This window comes from Bubalus kerabau, chromosome 7 (assembly GCF_029407905.1).
Source record: "Bubalus kerabau isolate K-KA32 ecotype Philippines breed swamp buffalo chromosome 7, PCC_UOA_SB_1v2, whole genome shotgun sequence".
NCBI classification, from domain to species: domain Eukaryota; kingdom Metazoa; phylum Chordata; class Mammalia; order Artiodactyla; family Bovidae; genus Bubalus; species Bubalus kerabau.
In genome coordinates, this window is record NC_073630.1 from 16,794,871 (window position 1) to 16,813,215 (window position 18,345).

The window sequence follows — 18,345 nt, forward strand, 5'->3', positions numbered from 1 at the left end:
CAGGAAGAATTACATTAAAGCAATGAATCAGGAAATGGGTATAACTGAGTGGGGCATTACCCAAAGAACCATTATTCACCTAAATTATTTGAATTTCTAGAGGTACCTGTTTCAATAATTGCTTTCATTTTTATTGTTCTTTAGAAGAATTTGCTTAGGAAACTAATGTATTCTTAAAGCCTATTGTTTCTTTTCCCCAGGTATCCAGATAGAAATTAGACATTTAAGTGCATGACAGAAATTTCAGCTCAAATTTAATCTTCCAATGACTGTTTATGTAATTAGAATCTTTCCATGGCTTAAATTAGTGCTTTAGCTGGGTGCATATCAGAATCGCATGGAGAGTTTCAGAGAACACTTGATCACTGGTTCCTGCTTCAGTGATAGGTCTCGGATGTGGCCTAGGCATTTGGATTTTTAAAAGCATTACGGGTGATTCTCATGCGCAGTACAGTTTAAGAACCACGGGCCTAAAACACCTACATCATTCAGTACTAATTATTTAACTTCATTGTGTATCTCTGCCCACCTCCCCCAACGTTTTTCGTGTTTGTCATTTTTGTTGTTATTGTTGTTTTTTGTCATTTGAAAGCCAAGGATTGTTCTTACCCTAGGATCTTTCCATTAGCAGTTCCGCCCTCCTGGAATGCTCTTCCTACAGATCCTTATATGGTTTATCGCCTTCTCATCTTTCAGGTCTCAGCTCCATGGGCTTTTCAGGCAAAGCTTTTCTTAATTCCCCGTCTCCAAAGCTTTCTTTTCCTCAGCATTGTCATGTTATTCTGTTGGATTGTTGCCATTCTGAAGGGACCATGAGATGTTTCATTCATTTGTTAGTCCTCTCCACCCCCATCTATAAGGTAAAACCCAGGTATGTCTGGTTCACCATCATATTCCCAGCATTAAAAGCCAAGCCTGTCATCCAGCAGTTCCTTGATAAATATTGTTTGAATAAGTGAATTAAAATGTCAATAGAAAAAATATTGTGGGAATATGGCTCCCTGGAATATGCCTCCTGACTCATTTGAAAAGACCCTGATGCTGGGAAAGATTGAAGGTGGGAAGAGAAGGGGACAACAGAGGATGAGATGGTTGGATGCCATCACCGACTCAATGAACATGAGTTTGAGTACACTCCAGGGGTTGGTGATGAACAGGGAAGCCTGGTGTGCTTCAGTCCATGGGGTCGCCAAGAGTCAGACACGGCTGAGCGACTGAACTGAACTGATGGCTCAAGCGGTAAAGAATCCTCCTGCATGCAAGGAGACCTGTGTGAGCCCTGGATCTGGCAGATCCTCTGGAAGTGGAGATGAAACCCACTCCAGTATTCTTGCCTGGAAAATTCCATGGACAGAGGAGCCTGGTGGGCTACAGTCCATGGAGTTGCAAAAAAGCTGGACAAGACGGAGCAACTAACACTGCTACTCTAGTACTATACGTAATTATCTTTTCCTCTCCAAAAACAAAACCTAATATGGGATCACATTTTAAAAATTAGAAGAAAGTTTGAAGATGAAATTAGTGAAAATGTCAACAGGCAGAGAAGAAATAAACCTTGACATTTGCCAACCCCTCCCACCCCCCTAGTACTGAAACCTCTGGGTCAGTGATATTAAGACTGGGCTATTTATTACTACCGGAGGCTCTCACTGCGTGGCTGTACTTTGGGTCTTAACCATCATCCCAAAGTGCCACACATGTGAAATCTTCACATACTTTCTTCTTTTACTTCATATAGTTTACTTCTATTTGAGGAGCTCTCTGATAGCACCTCCTCCTCTGTAAAGCCTTCCCTGAGCTCAGTCTCCACGAAGAGCTGGTTTCCTGTGTTCTGCTTGCTTGCCTCAGGCTGTCGCCATGCTGTGTTATAATGATCTGTTCACCAGTCCCTGTCTCCCTCACCAGCTTCCCTGAGAGCACTGATTGTGCTATAGTACCAAGCCCATCACTGGTTCTCAGCAAGTGTTATGTTGAATGAAAGCATAAATAAATACAAAATACTCCACAAGAAGCATTACAACTGCCAATTAAAATTATACAATGGATTTATCAGGAATATAAGTAAGTTGAAGTGGTTTTTAATAGAATAAAGCAATAAATAAGGGTATTCTAGGCCAACTTGGGGGTGTGATGTTATGCACACTTAGGAAATTAAGAAAACATTCTTGGTGCCAATAAGTCTGAGCACTGGCTTCCAACTGATACGGGGCTTGTCATCTATTCAAGGCTTTCATCACCCACTTGGGACTTTTATACATTATTTACCCTTTTTGATAAACTTCGTTTCAATAGCTACTATTCAGATGGATGCATTTTCCAGTAACACCTGATAAGCATTTTAAAATGTAGCTTTTAATTGGTATTGATTGCCAGTAAACACAATGATAACTTTCTTCAGTGTATTTTGAACTTCGTTGTTCTGCCCAATAGAAAATGGAGCAATCTTTGGGCATATAAATATTTAAAATTCTCTAGGTAGATCCCTGTTAGTTCCATGGTACCATTGTTATCATTTTAGTTTTTGAATACTTCTTAGGGTCACTCTTTCAGACTGTATCCCGCTTCAAAATTGCTATCACTATGCATAAGTTTACCAGAAAGCTAGATTTTTTAAAAAGGAAAATCATGTAATTGGAGTGAACATTTTCAACAGCACTGTGGAATTGTTTATTGCCTCATTTTATGTCACAAAGATGATAAAACAGAGAAGTGAATACTCAGGACAGAAATGCCATCAGGTCCCCCCAGACCATCCTTAAGTGCAGTGTTATCACTACTTTGTTGCTGGCAGACTCCAGATTGGTACTTGCTTTTCCTTTCTGCTTTTAGGAGGAAGCACTAAATTTGTCACACTTCTAAAAATGAGACAAGCAAGAAGGAGTAAGGAGTTTTAATATCAGCATTACAGCATCCAAAGAAGTTTGTTTGTTTGTTTATCTTTTTTTTTTTTGAATTTTTGAGTTTGCATTCCCACATAGTTGGATCTAGTTCTATTATACCAGCTCAAATATTACTCCAATGAAATTTAGGGTTCAGAGAATTTTGTTTGTTCTTGAAAAGATACAGAAACTTGTAAATGCTGCTTCACAGGGCATTTCTAGTGAACACATGGTTTGGTGTGTTAGGTGAGTGTAACATGGGATTTGTTGTGCGCAAAAGGGAAATGAAACCTAAAGGATAAGGCCAGGTCGAGATGGCCGAGTGGCCTCTGTTCTGTGCTGAAGGCTTGAATCCTCTGTCGGCAGGATGAGGTGTTGAAATGTTGTAACCTGTGGAAGCAGTGTAGAAGACGGACGGAGAAGGCAGAGTGGTGACTGGAGAGTCGATGGTGAGTCTTTCAGTGTTTAAGGTTACATAAAAGCTAGACCTGAATGTTGGTAGGAACAGAGGGAAGGGTAGGAGGCACAAGCTTGAGAGGTATTCCAAAGCTAGACAGAGCACTAACTAATGAGAACTGGGGGAGAACAGAAGTAGAACACTGGAATTTTTACTGAGTAATGGTACTGTCATTACCCAAGTCATGGGTGTGTGTGTGTGTGTGTATGTTGCTGTTATTAAAACATATATATTTGCCTCAAACTGGAATACTTCAGTTTGTCCCTTAGGTGTTGTTATTTTTTTCAATAGGAAAATCCCTACTGAGGGAGGGTCCTTCAGGTGTTGTTAAAATGTATAGTAATACAGGCCAAGGGTTTAATATGAAAAATCCCAAATTCAGTTTCTGTCTATATTTCTTTAAAATGTTGGCACATTGGGCTGTTCCTTGCCTACTTTGGATTTCCATTTTTGCTTATGTAAAGTAGGAATTTTTTCTCATTGGCTTATCCTAATGATCAAATGAGAAAGCATATGAAGAAAGACTCCTTAAAAACATGCCGTATAAATGTGAGTCAATAGATTTGTACAGAGTTGGCCAGCAAGAGGGGAAATACCCCATCAACATTGGTCCCATGCCCTGAGCCTGGTCTGAGTTCCTGTACTTCTGAAGTGTTCCTTTATGTTCTTCACTGATGTGATTTAAGTATCTGGAATGAGTGGCAGTTTATATATGCTTTTTCAAAGATGGACAGTTATACAAAGCAGTTATTTTAATTTAACGGTTCAATACATATTCTCTTCATAATAAAATAGAAATATAATCAGGTTGATTCCTAAATTGATGTGCTGTTTGTTAACATTATTTCATTTCTTCAGTGGATTATGAAAGAATATAAGGATATTCTTTCTTTACCTTTTCTATGCACGTGTAGAAGTCATGTCCAACTCTTTGTGACCCCATGGACTGTAGCCCGCCAGACTCTTCTGTCCATGGGATTCTCCAGGGAAGAATACTGGAGTGGGTTGCCATGCCCTCCTCCAGGAGATCTTCCTGACCCAGAGATTGAACTCAGGTCTCCTGCGTTGCAGGCAGATACTTTATCATCTGAACTAGTAGGGGAGCTCGTTTATACTTTTACCTCCCACCTATCCTCAACCTAGTTCCAGCTCTGATCTTGGCCAATGTAAGCTGAATACCAGGATGAAGCAAATTAGAGGAAGGGAAAAAGCACCTCGAAGGACGCTCCTGTGCAGTTTTCACCTATTCCAAAGTAGTCTAATGAAATCAGAGCTTACAGAAACTAGAAAGATTGCTTTAGTTCACCTCAAAGTTTATTTAACTTACTGTTGGAAATATATTATATATGACAATATTCAGATCCACTAAAATACAGAAGTAAAAGTAAGATTTAAAATATTTTCGTCTTTCTTTCTGCATTACTCTTTATTTACTTTTGAGAATACATTTCAAGAAAATTTCAAGCCCTGTCAAGCAGGACAGCCAATAGTAACAACCCCCATTTTATGTGTAAACCAACGAGAGTAATAGATATATCATTCATTTCTTGTTAAAACTGGTTGGCTTTATTGTTTTCTTCCTATTTCTCCTCCTTTTTTTGAGACATATTTTGATTAGAAAAATGTGGCATTAAGGTGAATAATGATATTCTTTGGCTTTACAAGTTCAGATCTTACATATGAGAACAGATAGATCATATAGCAGTAAAATAAACCAGTGATGTTTTTATATTCTTTTATGAATTTTAATAATTCTTTTGTGAGATTTAACATATATTCCTATTTTCCATGCCTGTTTAATTGTTCAGTGATACTTTTATGCGTTACTGTTGTATGATTAATAGTAACAAAAGTCAGCTTAAATGTGGTAGATAGGTATTTCCCTCCTCCACTGAACTGATTTTTGCTGAATTCTTCCTGGCTGGGATTTCTCCTTTTCCATCCTAAGGAATGCATGGTGGTACCTTGTCTTACTGAGTTCCCCAATCTCTCCTGCTCTCCTTTTAGCTGACAGAAATCCTTCTGGTAGGGGCGATTTTAGGATCACCTTGCCTCTCCTGTCTTGGAGAGGGTGCTTAGTTCTTTCTCAGGATATCCGTTCCTCTGTTCAACAAAATATACTCTAGTTGTTTCTAGAAATGTTCCATTAAATTAATATCACATTGCTAATTATGGATATCTGTATGAATAAAAAGATCCTCAAATGAATTGTCCTTGAAAAAGCAACAAAAACTGAGAGTTGAGATCTTTTTGGTGAAAGAAAACCTTTGTTTCCAGTGTTGGGTAATCATCTGAAATATTAGAACTACTCAGCAATTAATGGAATTAAAAATTCTCAAAGAATCTTACTGTTAGATAGACAATCTAATTTTCATTTTGAACTGATTTTAGAGAAATTTGAATTAGTGAAGTTAATTCCTTAAATTTAAGAAATAAATATTAAAGCTATGTAATGATTGTAAGACCTGTACACTTTTGTAAGAGTAGAAAATTCCTGAAATTATATTGCAAATAAATATTATATTTCCAATATTTTTGAAATTGTCCTTAGTGTTATATAAATATATATGTCATTAAGAGGAAAATAAATGGAAATACTGGTATGTAGCTGAGAACTCAGCTATTAATATTAATCATGAAGAGAGACATTAGTATAGTTTTATATGAGACCAATTAGCAACAACTACAAGAATAACTCGATAATCTTGATGCTTTTCACTCTTTATTGTTACTTTTTTTGTTAAATGTTATTGAGCTTTTTTATTGATTATGGTTGTATGTGTTCCATGCACTATGAATTTCAAAACAATTTCTATTTATAAGTGATACAATGTTTAATTTGTCATTAGTTTGTTTGATGTCAAATATAAATTTAAAAGGACTTCCATTCTTTGCTATATCATTTTTCTGCTTCATATTTTTCTCCTTTTAAGTTTATATACAGCATTGTTCTGATTGAAAGAGCCTTTTTTATTAATTATGTAGTCAATACCTTCAACTAATAATGGATAGGTACTTAGAATAAACTGGCAGCAATAAAGGTTAGTAGACCTATGTATGATTTTCCTGTGGGGTCCCGGGAGCCCAAAGTATTTATTACATGAGAACAAAGAACCTTAGAGTTAAAGGTAAGTGACTTTCTTTATAATATGACTAATAGGAGACTTGTGTTTATTGGAAGGACTGATACTGAAGCTGAAACTCCAGTACTTTGGCCACCTCATGCAAAGAGTTGACTCATTGGAAAGGACTCTGATGCTGGGAGGGATTGGGGGCAGGAGGAGAAGGGGACGGCAGAGGAGGAGATGGCTGGATGGCATCACTGACTCGATGGACCTGAGTTGAGTGAACTCCGGGAGTTGGTGATGGACAGGGAGGCCTGGCATGCTGCGATTCATGGGGTCGCAAAGAGTTGGACACGACTGAGCAGACTGATCTGAACTGAAAGGAAAAACAAGGAGAAAACCATCCATAGTTTGTTTCTAACCAGGCATATTATAGAATCAGTTTTCTTTCTCTTCAATCTTTTACATGGAAAGTCACATATTTCCTTGGTACTTTTGAAAAATCATGGCCAATTTGGATTACTAATATTTTCCTAGAACCCATTGCCCCTGAGGAGTGTGTCATTCTTTATGGTGTTGGGTAAATTTGTAGCCTTCATGATTAAGTTTGTCAGCAATGTATTTTAAGGTCATTCATTTCTTAATCAATTTTTTGCTTTTTCTCCACCTCTAACCTCAAGGAAGCATTAAAGTATTCATATAACAGGATTACAGTTCCAGTTTCCTAGCACTTATCTAATCGAGTACTTAATTATTACCAAATTGAAAATACTAATATAGGTATTTATCATAATACTGAACAACTGAACAGAGGGTTAGTACATATTCTTTGTCATTACAAATTTTAAAAGTTTCTTTACCTTACTAAAAATTCTGTTGAAAATGCAGAGGAATTCAAATTATTAGTTTAAAAATGGAAGCAATATACCAATAAATCACATGTATAATCCCTAATCTTTCATTTGTTGATTAGTTTGTTCATTTATTCAGCTAAGAAGTAAGTGATCATGTCTGTGTCACATATAACTTGAAAATATGCCTTAAGCTTTATTCAGTCCTGAGCTTTTTTGAAATTGTATTTACTGAAGAGAGTAAATGTTCAAAAGGACAAGAAGCACACGAAAAGATACTGAACGTTTTGTCATTAGGGAAATGGAAATTAAAATCACAATGAGATTGTGCTTTATACTTACAGTGTTGCTGTAATAAAGATAGTTGATTACAGGTGTTTATAGGAATGTGGAGAAATTGGAACCCTCATACTTTGCTAGTGGGGATGTAAATGGTGCAGTCACTTTGAAAAGCTAAAAGTGAAAGTGAAGTTGGTCAGTTGTGTCCGACTCTTTGCAATCCCATCTCTGTCCATGAGATTTTCCAGGCAATGGTACTGGAGTGGGTTGCCATTTCCTTCTCCAGGAGATCTTCCTGACCCAGGGATCAAACCTGGATCTCCTGCGTTGCAGGTGGACACTTTACTCTCTGAGCCACCAGGGAAGTAGTCACTTGAGAAAACAATTTGACAGTTCTTTATGTTGTTAAACATAAAATTACCATATTACTTAGCAGTTTCACTCTTGCTGTTTACCCACGAGGAATGAAAATGTAAGTTCACCCAAAAACTTGTACATGAAATTTCATAGCAGCATTTTTCATAATAGCTCAAAAATGGGGACAACCCAAATGTCCATCAGCTAATGAGTAGATAAATAAAAAGCATATTTTAGACAGTAAAGTATTATGACACAGTAAAAAGAAGTGAAGTACTGATACTCAGATCAGAGGTACTATATGAAACTCATCTTTTTGATGAGGAAACTAAGGTTATATAACTTGAGAAAGACGAAAACTCAAGTCAGCTTGACTTTAGAACACTCAGTCTCTACACTGTGATGAGTGGTTTGTTGTTTTAAATCATTATCCCCATCTGTATTTCTCTTTTTTTATTGTAGCCAAACTTTTTGTAAGAGTGATCCTACTCAATGTCTCATTTTAATTGCTTACCTTTCTTCTCCTGTGGAAACAGTTTAGCCACCATTGATCTCTTTCTTTCTTTTTAAATACCTGCTTTATTGAAGTATAATTCATATACTATTAAAAGTATCCTTGTAAAATGTACAATTCAGAGATGTTTAGTATCACAGTGCTGTCTGAGGGCTGTGTATTATGGGTTGTTTTTAATTACTTTAATGTTGGATCTTTCTGTGGTGTTTGGATTTGCTGACCTCTCCCTTCAGAATATTCCTTCCTCATTCACTCTGGGTCCCATTCTCTCATTCTTCCCCTACTTAACATTCATAATTGTTTTATGGTCTTTATGGACTTTTCTTCCTTGACCCATTTCTTCAGTGTTGATTTTGGGTATCTTAGAATCACTAAAAGGCCTTGTGACTTCAGGAACCACTTGTATTGGTATATGGCTCACAAGTGCCTATTTCAGTCATTTATACCGTACATATTTATTGTGCATTTATTGTGTGCAAGGCTCAGTTTAGGCCCTTGAAAGCTGTGCTATCATTGAACTTGCATTCTATTGGAAAGAGATTTGTCTTTTCCAGAATGTCATATATTTGAAATCATACATACATCGTTCTCTTCAGACTGGCTTCTTTAACTTCAGTTCAGTTCAGTCACTCAGTCGTGTCCGACTCTTTGCAACCCTATGAATCGCAGTACGCCAGGCCTCCCTGTCCTTCACCAACTCCTGGAGTTCACTCAGACTCACGTCCATCAAGTCCATGATGCCATCCAGCCATCTCCTCCTCTGTCGTCCCCTTCTCCTCCTGCCCCCAATCCCTCCCAGCATCAGAGTCTTTTCCAATGAGTCAGCTCTTCGCATGAGGTGGCCAAAGTACTGGAGTTTCAGCTTTAGCATCATTCCTTCCAAAGAAATCCCAGGGCTGATCTCCTTCAGAACAGACTGGTTGGATCTCCTTGCAGTCCAAGGGACTCTCAAGAGTCTTCTCCAACACCACAGTTCAAAAGCATCAATTCTTTGGCGCTCAGCTTTCTTCACAGTCCAACTCTCACATCCATACATGAACACAGGAAAAACCATAGCCTTGACTAGACGGACCTTTGTTGGCAAAGTAATGTCTCTGCTTTTGAATATGCTATCTAGGTTGGTCATAACTTTCCTTCCAAGGAGTAAGCGTCTTTTAATTTCATGGCTGCCGTCACCATCTGCAGTGACATTGGAGCCCCCAAAAATAAAGTCTGACACTGTTTCCACTGTTTCCCCATCTATTTCCCATGAAGTGCTGGGACCAGATGCTATGATCTTTGTTTTCTGAATGTTAAGCCAACTTTTTCACTCTCCTCTTTCACCTTCAACAAGAGGCTTTTGAGTTCCTCTTCACTTTCTGCCATAAGGGTGGTGTCATCTGCATATCTGAGATTATTGATATTGATTCCAGCTTGTGCTTCTTCCAGCCCAGTGTTTCTCATGATGTACTCTGCATAGAAGTTAAATAAGCAGGGTGACAATATACAGCCTTGACGTACTCCTTTTCCTATTTGGAACCAGTCTGTTGTTCCATGTCCAGTTCTAACTGTTGCTTCCTGACCTGCATACAAATTTCTCAAGAGGCAGGTCAGGTGATCTGGTATTCTCATCTCTTTCAGAATATGCATTTAAATTTCATTCATATCTTTCATGACTTGATAGCTAATCTTTTAGTACTGATAATATTCCACTGCCTAGATGTACCACAGTTTATTTATCTAGTCACTCACTGAAGGATCTTCTGGTTGCTTCCAGGTTTTTGCCAGTTATAATTAAAGTTTCTATAAATATCTGCATTTTTGTATAGGCATACGTTTTCAAATCCTTTGGGTAAATATGAGTATGATTGATAAATCATATAAGAGTATGTTTAATTTTGTAAGAAACCTCCAAACAGTCTTTCACAGTGGCTGTGATCATTTTGAATACCCACCAGCAGGAAATGAAAGCTCTTTCACATCTTCACACCACCAGTTACACACCTCAATCAGCATTTAGTGTTGTGTGTGTTCTGGATTTTAGTCATTCTAAAAGTTGTATAGTGGTATGGCATATCATTGTTTGAATTTGGATTTCCTTGATGACAGATGAATTAGAGCATTTTCCATATGCTTATTTTCCATCTGTATATCTTTTTTTGTGAGATATCTATTAAGATTTTTGGCTCATTAAAAAAATTTTTTTTTGTTTTAAGAGTTGTTATCTTTTAGATAACAGTCCTTCATTAGATGTCTTTTGCAAATATTTTCTTTCTGTTTGTGACTTGTGTTCTCATTGCCTTGATATTGTCTTTCTCAGAGGTTATTAATTTTTAAGTTCAACATACCAATTATTTTTTTTTTATGGGTCATGCCTTTGTTGTTTTATCTAAAAAGTCATCATCATATCCAAGGCCATCTAGGTTTTATCCTGTATTATACTCTAAGAGTTTTACAGCTTTGCATTTTACATGGAAGATCTGTGATCTATTTGTAGTTAATTTTTGTGAAGGGTGTAAGATCTGCGTCCAGATTCAATTTTTTGCCTATGGATGTCCTGTTGTGCCAGCACCATTTGTTGAAAAGATTGTCTTTACTTTATGGTTTTGCCTCTGCTCCTTGTCAAAGATTAGTTGACTTTACTTAAGTGAGTCTATTTCTGTGCTTTCTGTTGTGCCATTGATTTCTTTTCTTTCTCTAATATCACACTGTCGTGATTACTATAGCTTTATAGTCAGCCTTGATGTTACTGTCAGTCTTTCATCTTTGTTCTTATTTACTGTTGTGTTGGCTATTCTAGGTCTTTATCCTCTCTGTGTGAACTTTAATATGAGTTTGTTAATATCCAAAAAGATGGATTTTGGTGGAGATTACATTGAATCTATAAATAAAGTTGGGAAGAACTGATATTTTGATAGTGTTAAGTCTGCACACCTTTGACTCTATGTAGTCCTTACCCTTCAGTCAAATCAAAGACAAAACCCTTCAGGCTATTTTTTATAAGGCATATCAATCATTTTAATTTTGTCCACTGATTTCCACTGATGAATTTCTTCATCTCATCTTCTTGCTACCCTTTAATTTTTTGTTGTTGTTGGTTGATTTTATTTTTTTTTAATTTTATTTTATTTTTAAACTTTACATAATTGTATTAGTTTTGCCAAACATCAAAATGAATCCACCACAGGCATACATGTGCTCCCCATCCTGAACCCTCCTCCCTCCTCCCTCCCCATACCATCCCTCCGGGCCATCCCAGTGCACCAGGCCCAAGCATCCAGCACTGTGCATCGAACCCGGACCGGCAACTTGCCCCACACATGATATTCTACATGTTTCAATGCCATCCTCCCAAATCTTCCCACCCTCTCCCTCTCCCACAGAGTCCATAAGACTGTTCTATACATCAGTGTCTCTTTTGCTGTCTCGTACACAGGGTTATTGTTACCATCTTTCTAAATTCCATATATATGCATTAGTATACTGTATTGGTGTTTTTCTTTCTGGCTTACTTCACTCTGTATAATAGGCTCCAGTTTCATCCACCTCATTAGAACTGATTCCAATGTATTCTTTTTAATGGCTGAGTAATACTCCATTGTGTATATGTACCACAGCTTTCTTATCCATTCATCTGCTGATGGGCATCTAGGTTGCTTCCATGTCCTGGCTATTATAAACAGTGCTGCGATGAACATTGGGGTACACGTGTCTCTTTCCCTTCTGGTTTCCTCAGTGTGTATGCCCAGCAGTGGGATTGCTGGATCATAAGGCAGTTCTATTTCCAGTTTTTAAAGGAATCTCCACACTGTTCTCCATAGTGGCTGTACTAGTTTGCATTCCCACCAACAGTGCAAGAGGGTTCCCTTTTCTCCACACCCTCTCCAGCATTTATTACTTGTAGACTTTTGGATCGCAGCCATTCTGACTGGTGTGAAATGGTACCTCATAGTGGTTTTGATTTGCATTTCTCTGATAATGAGTGATGTTGAGCATCTTTTCATGTGTTTGTTAGCCATCTGGATGTCTTCTTTGGAGAAATGTCTATTTAGTTCTTTGGCCCATTTTTTGATTGGATCATTTATTTTTCTGGAGTTGAGCTGTAGGAGTTGCTTGTATATTCTCGAGATTAGTTGTCAGTTGCTTCATTTGCTATTATCTTCTCCCATTCTGAAGGCTGTCTTTTCACCTTGCTAATAGTTTCCTTTGACGTGCAGAAGCTTTTAAGGTTAATTAGGTCCCATTTGTTTATTTTTGCTTTTATTTCCAATATTCTGGGAGGTGGGTCATAGAGGATCCTGCTGTGATGTATGTCAGAGAGTGTTTTGCCTATGTTCTCCTCTAGGAGTTTTATAGTTTCTGGTCTTACGTTGAGATCTTTAATCCATTTTGAGTTTATTTTTGTGTATGGTGTTAGAAAGTGTTCTAGTTTCATTCTTTTACAAGTGGTTGACCAGATTTCCAGCACCACTTGTTAAAGAGATTGTCTTTAATCCATTGTATATTCTTGCCTCCTTTGTCAAAGATAAGGTGTCCATATGCGCGTGGATTTATCTCTGGGCTTTCTATTTTGTTCCATTGATCTATATTTCTGTCTTTGTGCCAGTACCATACTGTCTTGATAACTGTGGCTTTGTAGTAGAGACTGAAGTCAGGTAGGTTGATCCCTCCAGTTCCATTCTTCTTTCTCAAGATCGCTTTGGCTATTTGAGGTTTTTTGTCTTTCCATACAAATTGTGAAATTATTTGTTCTAGCTCTGTGAAGAATACCATTGGTAGCTTGATAGGGATTGCATTGAATCTATAAATTGCTTTGGGTAGTATACTCATTTTCACTATATTGATTCTTCCAATCCATGAACATGGTATATTTCTCCATCTGTTAGTGTCCTCTTTGATTTCTTTCACCAGTGTTTTATAGTTTTCTATATATAGGTCTTTAGTTTCTTTAGGTAGATATATTCCTAAGTATTTTATTCTTTCCGTTGCAATGGTGAATGGAATTGTTTCCTTAATTTCTCTTTCTGTTTTCTCATTATGAGTGTATAGGAATGCAAGGGATTTCTGGGTGTTGATTTTATATCCTGCAACTTTACTATAGTCATTGATTAGTTCTAGTAATTTTCTGGTGGAGTCTTTAGGGTTTTCTATGTAGAGGATCATGTCATCTGCAAACAGTGAGAGCTTTACTTCTTCTTTTCCAATTTGGATTCCTTTTATTTCTTTTTCTGCTCTGATTGCTGTGGCCAAAACTTCCAAAACTATGTTGAATAGTAATGGTGAAAGTGGGCACCCTTGTCTTGTTCCTGACTTTAGAGGAAATGCTTTCAATTTTTCACCATTGAGGATAATGTTTGCTGTGGGTTTGTCATATATAGCTTTGATTATGTTGAGGTATGTTCCTTCTATTCCTGCTTTCTGGAGAGTTTTTATCATAAATGGATGTTGAATTTTGTCAAAGGCTTTCTCTGCATCTATTGAGATAATCATATGGTTTTTATTTTTCAATTTGTTAATGTGGTGTATTACATTGATTGATTTGTGGATATTGAAGAATCCTTGCATCCCTGGGATAAAGCCCACTTGGTCATGGTGTATGATCTTTTTAATGTGTTGTTGGATTCTGATTGCTAGAATTTTGTTAAGGATTTTTGCATCTATGTTCATCAGTGATATTGGCCTGTAGTTTTCTTTTTTTGTGGGATCTTTGTCAGGTTTTGGTATTAGGGTGATGGTGGCCTCATAGAATGAGTTTGGAAGTTTACCATCCTCGGCAATTTTCTGGAAGAGTTTGAGCAGGATAGGTGTTAGCTCTTCTCTAAATTTTTGGTAGAATTCAGCTGTGAAGCCGTCTGGACCTGGGCTTTTGTTGCTGGAAGATTTCTGATTACAGTTTCAATTTCCGTGCTTGTGATGGGTCTGTTAAGATTTTCTATTTCTTCCTGGTCGAGTTTTGGAAAGTTGTAGTTTTCTAAGAATTTGTCCATTTCTTCCACGTTGTCCATTTTATTGGCATATAATTGTTGATAGTACTCTCTTATGATCCTTTGTATTTCTGTGTTGTCTGTTGTGATCTCTCCAGGTTCATTTCTAATTTTATTGATTTGATTTTTCTCCCTTTGTTTCTTGATGAGTCTGGCTAATGGTTTGTCAATTTTATTTATCCTTTCAAAAAACCAGCTTTTGGTTTTGTTGATTTTTGCTATGATCTCTTTTGTTTCTCTTGCATTTATTTCTGCTCTAAGTTTTAAGATTTCTTTCCTTCTACTAACCCTGGGGTTCTTCATTTCTTCCTTTTCTAGTTGCTTTAGGTGTAGAGTTAGGTTAGTTATTTGACTTTTTTTTATTTCTTGAGGTGTGCCTGTATTGCTATGAACTTTCCCCTTAGGACTGCTTTTACCGTGTCCCACAGGTTTTGGGTTGTTGTGTTTTCATTTTCATTCGTTTCTATGCAAATTTTGATTTCTTTTTTGATTTCCTCTGTGATTTGTTGGTTATTCAGCAGTGTGTTGTTCAGCCTCCATATGTAAGAATTTTTAATAGTTTTTCTCCTGTAATTGAGATCTAATCTTACTGCATTGTGGTCAGAAAAGATGCTTGGAATGATTTCTATTTTTTTGAATTTACCAAGGCTAGCTTTATGGCCCAGGATGTGATCTGTCCTGGAGAAGGTTCCATGTGCGCTTGAGAAAAAGGTGAAATTCATTGTTTTAGGATGAAATGTCCTATAGATATCAATTAGGTCTAACTGGTCTATTGTATCGTTTCAAGTTTGTGTTTCCTTGTTAATTTTCTGTTTAGTTGATCTATCCATAGGTGTGAGTGGGGTATTAAAGTCTCCCACTATTATTGTGTTATTGTTAATTTCTCCTTTCATACTTGTTAGCATTTGTCTTACATACTGCGGTGCTCCCGTGTTGGGTGCATATATATTTATAATTGTTATATCTTCTTCTTGGATTGATCCTTTGATCATTATGTAGTGACCTTCTTTGTCTCTTTTCACAGCCTTTGTTTTAAAGTCTATTTTATCTGATATGAGTATCGCTACTCCTGCTTTCTTTTGGCCCCTATTTGCATGGAAAATCTTTTTCCAGCCCTTCACTTTCAATCTGTATGTGTCCCCTGTTTTGAGGTGGGTCTCTTGTAGACAACATATGTAGGGGTCTTGTTTTTTTATCCATTCAGCCAGTCTTTGTCTTTTGGTTGGGGCATTCAACCCATTATGTTTAAGGTAATTACTGATAAGCATGATCCCGTTGCCATTTACTTTATTGTTTTGGGTTCGAATTTATACACCGTTTTTGTGTTTCCTGTCTAGAGAATATCCTTTAGTATTTGTTGGAGAGCTGGTTTGGTGGTGCAGAATTCTCTCAGCTTTTGCTTGTCTGAAAAGCTTTTGATTTCTCCTTCATACTTGAATGAAATCCTTGCTGGGTACAATAATCTGGGCTGTAGGTTATTTTCTTTCATCATTTTAAGTATGTCTTGCCATTCCCTCCTGGCTTGAAGAGTTTCTATTGAAAGATCAGCTGTTATCCTTATGGGTATTCCCTTGTGTGTTATTTGTTGTTTTTCCCTTGCTGCTTTTAATATTTGTTCTTTGTGCTTGATCTTTGTTAATTTGGTTAATATATGTCTTGGGGTGTTTCGCCTTGGGTTTATCCTGTTTGGGACTCTCTGGGTTTCTTGGACTTGGGTGATTATTTCCTTCCCCATTTTAGGGAAGTTTTCAACTATTATCTCCTCAAGTATTTTCTCATGGTCTTTCTTTTTGTCTTCTTCTTCTGGGACCCCTACGATTTGAATGTTGTAGCTTTTAATATTGTCCTGGAGGTCTCTGAGATTGTCCTCATTTCTTTTAATTCGTTTTTCTTTTATCCTCTCTGATTCATTTATTTCTGCCATTCTATCTTCCAATTCACTAATCCTATCTTCTGCCTCTGTTATTCTACTATTTGTTGCCTCCAGAGTGTTTTTAATTTCACTTACTGCATTATTCATTATATATTGACTGTTTTTTATTTCTTCTAAGTCCTTGTTAAACCTTTCTTGCATCTTCTCAATCCTTGCCTCCAAGCTATTTATCTGTGATTCCATTTTAATTTCAAGATTTTGGATCAATTTCACTATCAGTATTCGGAATTCTTTATCAGGTAGATTCCCTATCTCTTCCTCTTTTGTTTGGTTTGGTGGGCATTTTTCCTGTTCCTTTATCTGCTGGCTATTCCTCTGTCTCTTCATCTTGTTTAAATTGCTGAGTTTGGGGTGTCCTTTCTGTATTCTGGCAGTTTGTGGAGTTCTCTTTATTGTGGCATTTCCTCACTGTGTGTGGGTTTGTACAGGTGGCTTGTCAGGGTTTCCTGGTTAGGGAAGCTTGTGTCGATGTTCTGGTGGATGGAGCTGTATTTCTTCTCTCTTGCTACCCTTTAAAACTCAAAATTCTAGGAGTTTCCTGAGAGAACTGTATGATAAGGCTTTAATTCCTTACTGACTTCATGAGGGCACAGTGTAGTCCTCTTCCTTGCTTAGCCTTGGCTGCCTCTGTTTAAGTAACTGATAGAAAGACAGTATGTGGTACTATAGTCCAGTCAGACAGGTGTGACCTGAATCCCAGATCTACTGATTATTAGTTGTAAGGCTTCAGACAAGTCACTTTATAACCCCAAGACTCATTGTCTTTTTCTTGAAAAAGGCAAAAGCATACTCATCTGTCAGAGTTTTAGTTTTAGAGATAGTTCTATAGTTTCTATTAGGCAATAATCACTCAATAATATTCTCTTTTAGACCACATGCTTCAGGAAGTCAAGAGACTTAACTAAAGTCCCTAATTTTCATTAGGGCTTTCTCTTTGTGATGGTTCTGTTTTGCCAAATGTGTAATGTCATGTATCTACCATTACAGTGTCAAAATAAAGCCAAAACACGTAGCTTCTCTGCCCTAAAATTCCCTGTGCTCCATCTGCTCATTCCCCCTCCCCACCCAAACCCTATAGCCTTTTCAGACTAGCTTTTTTCACTTAGCAATTGAATAAATGGTTTTAATGGAGTGAGTGCCAGAGTCTTAACTTTTACACATTAATTTCTCTTAATATTGATTTAGCTCAGAACAATGCTTTATTCACAGCAGTCTCTCTAACTTTACAAAAGAAAGATGTATACCTGCTGCTGCTGCTAAGTAGCTTCAGTTGTGTCCGACTCGGTGTGACCCCATAGACAGCAGCCCACCAGGCTCCTCTGATCCCTGGGATTCTGCAGGCAAGAATACTGGAGTGGGTTGCCATTTCCTTCTCCAATGCATGAAAGTGAAAAGTGAAAGTAAAAAAAAGTGAAAGTAAAGTTGCTCAGTGCCCAACTCTTAGCAACCCCATGGACTGCAGCCTACCAGGCTCCTCTGTCCATGAGATTTTCCGGGCAAGAGTACCAGAGTGGATTGCCATTGCCTTCTCTGGCATATACCTATCCATCCCAAATCATACTATGGTGCGTTGTAGCTAAGATCATAGAAAACTTAGCAATTAAACAATTTAAATTAATGTCTTAGATATTTTTTGTGGAAAAGTAAGAATATTTTTTTTTGTTGCGGAGAGGTTTAGGGTGAAAAATGAAAGAATTTTAGTTACAAAATACATTATGTAAGAATTCTCGGAGGAAGTGAGATGGAAATAAAGGTTGATAAAATAGTAATATAAAATTTTCAGCTTGAAAGAAGAGTCTATTCATGTATTTTTAAAATGCATAACAATTTTATGACCCTGAATTTAGGTTCTATTGCATATTCTTAAAATAGTTGATAGAAGTTTTATTTTAAAATGTTTTAAATGTCAGTATTTCCAATAGAGTGGAAATTAAATTCTTTTCAAGTACATATTTTACCACAGGTGAAAAATTGTAGGCATTAACTTGATAATGTGTTAATGATTACATATTTTTCAAAATTCTTTTAAGGGTCTGTGAATAAAAAT

General features: G+C 37.1%; 1 protein-coding gene across 50 annotated transcripts in view; it reads left to right on the forward strand.

The window, feature by feature from the left end:
* The window catches only part of BMPR1B (bone morphogenetic protein receptor type 1B), a 531,330-nt gene that overhangs the window by 328,542 nt on the left and 184,443 nt on the right, over positions 1-18,345 (forward strand). For 31 of the 50 annotated variants that reach the window (XM_055587716.1, XM_055587712.1, XM_055587717.1 and 28 more), the window contains one exon: positions 3,246-3,328. The exons of the other annotated variants lie outside the window; for them this stretch is intronic. The gene's annotated coding sequence lies outside the window, so the exon portion shown is untranslated. The remainder of the gene's footprint in view (positions 1-3,245; positions 3,329-18,345) is intronic. 50 annotated transcript variants of the gene reach the window in all.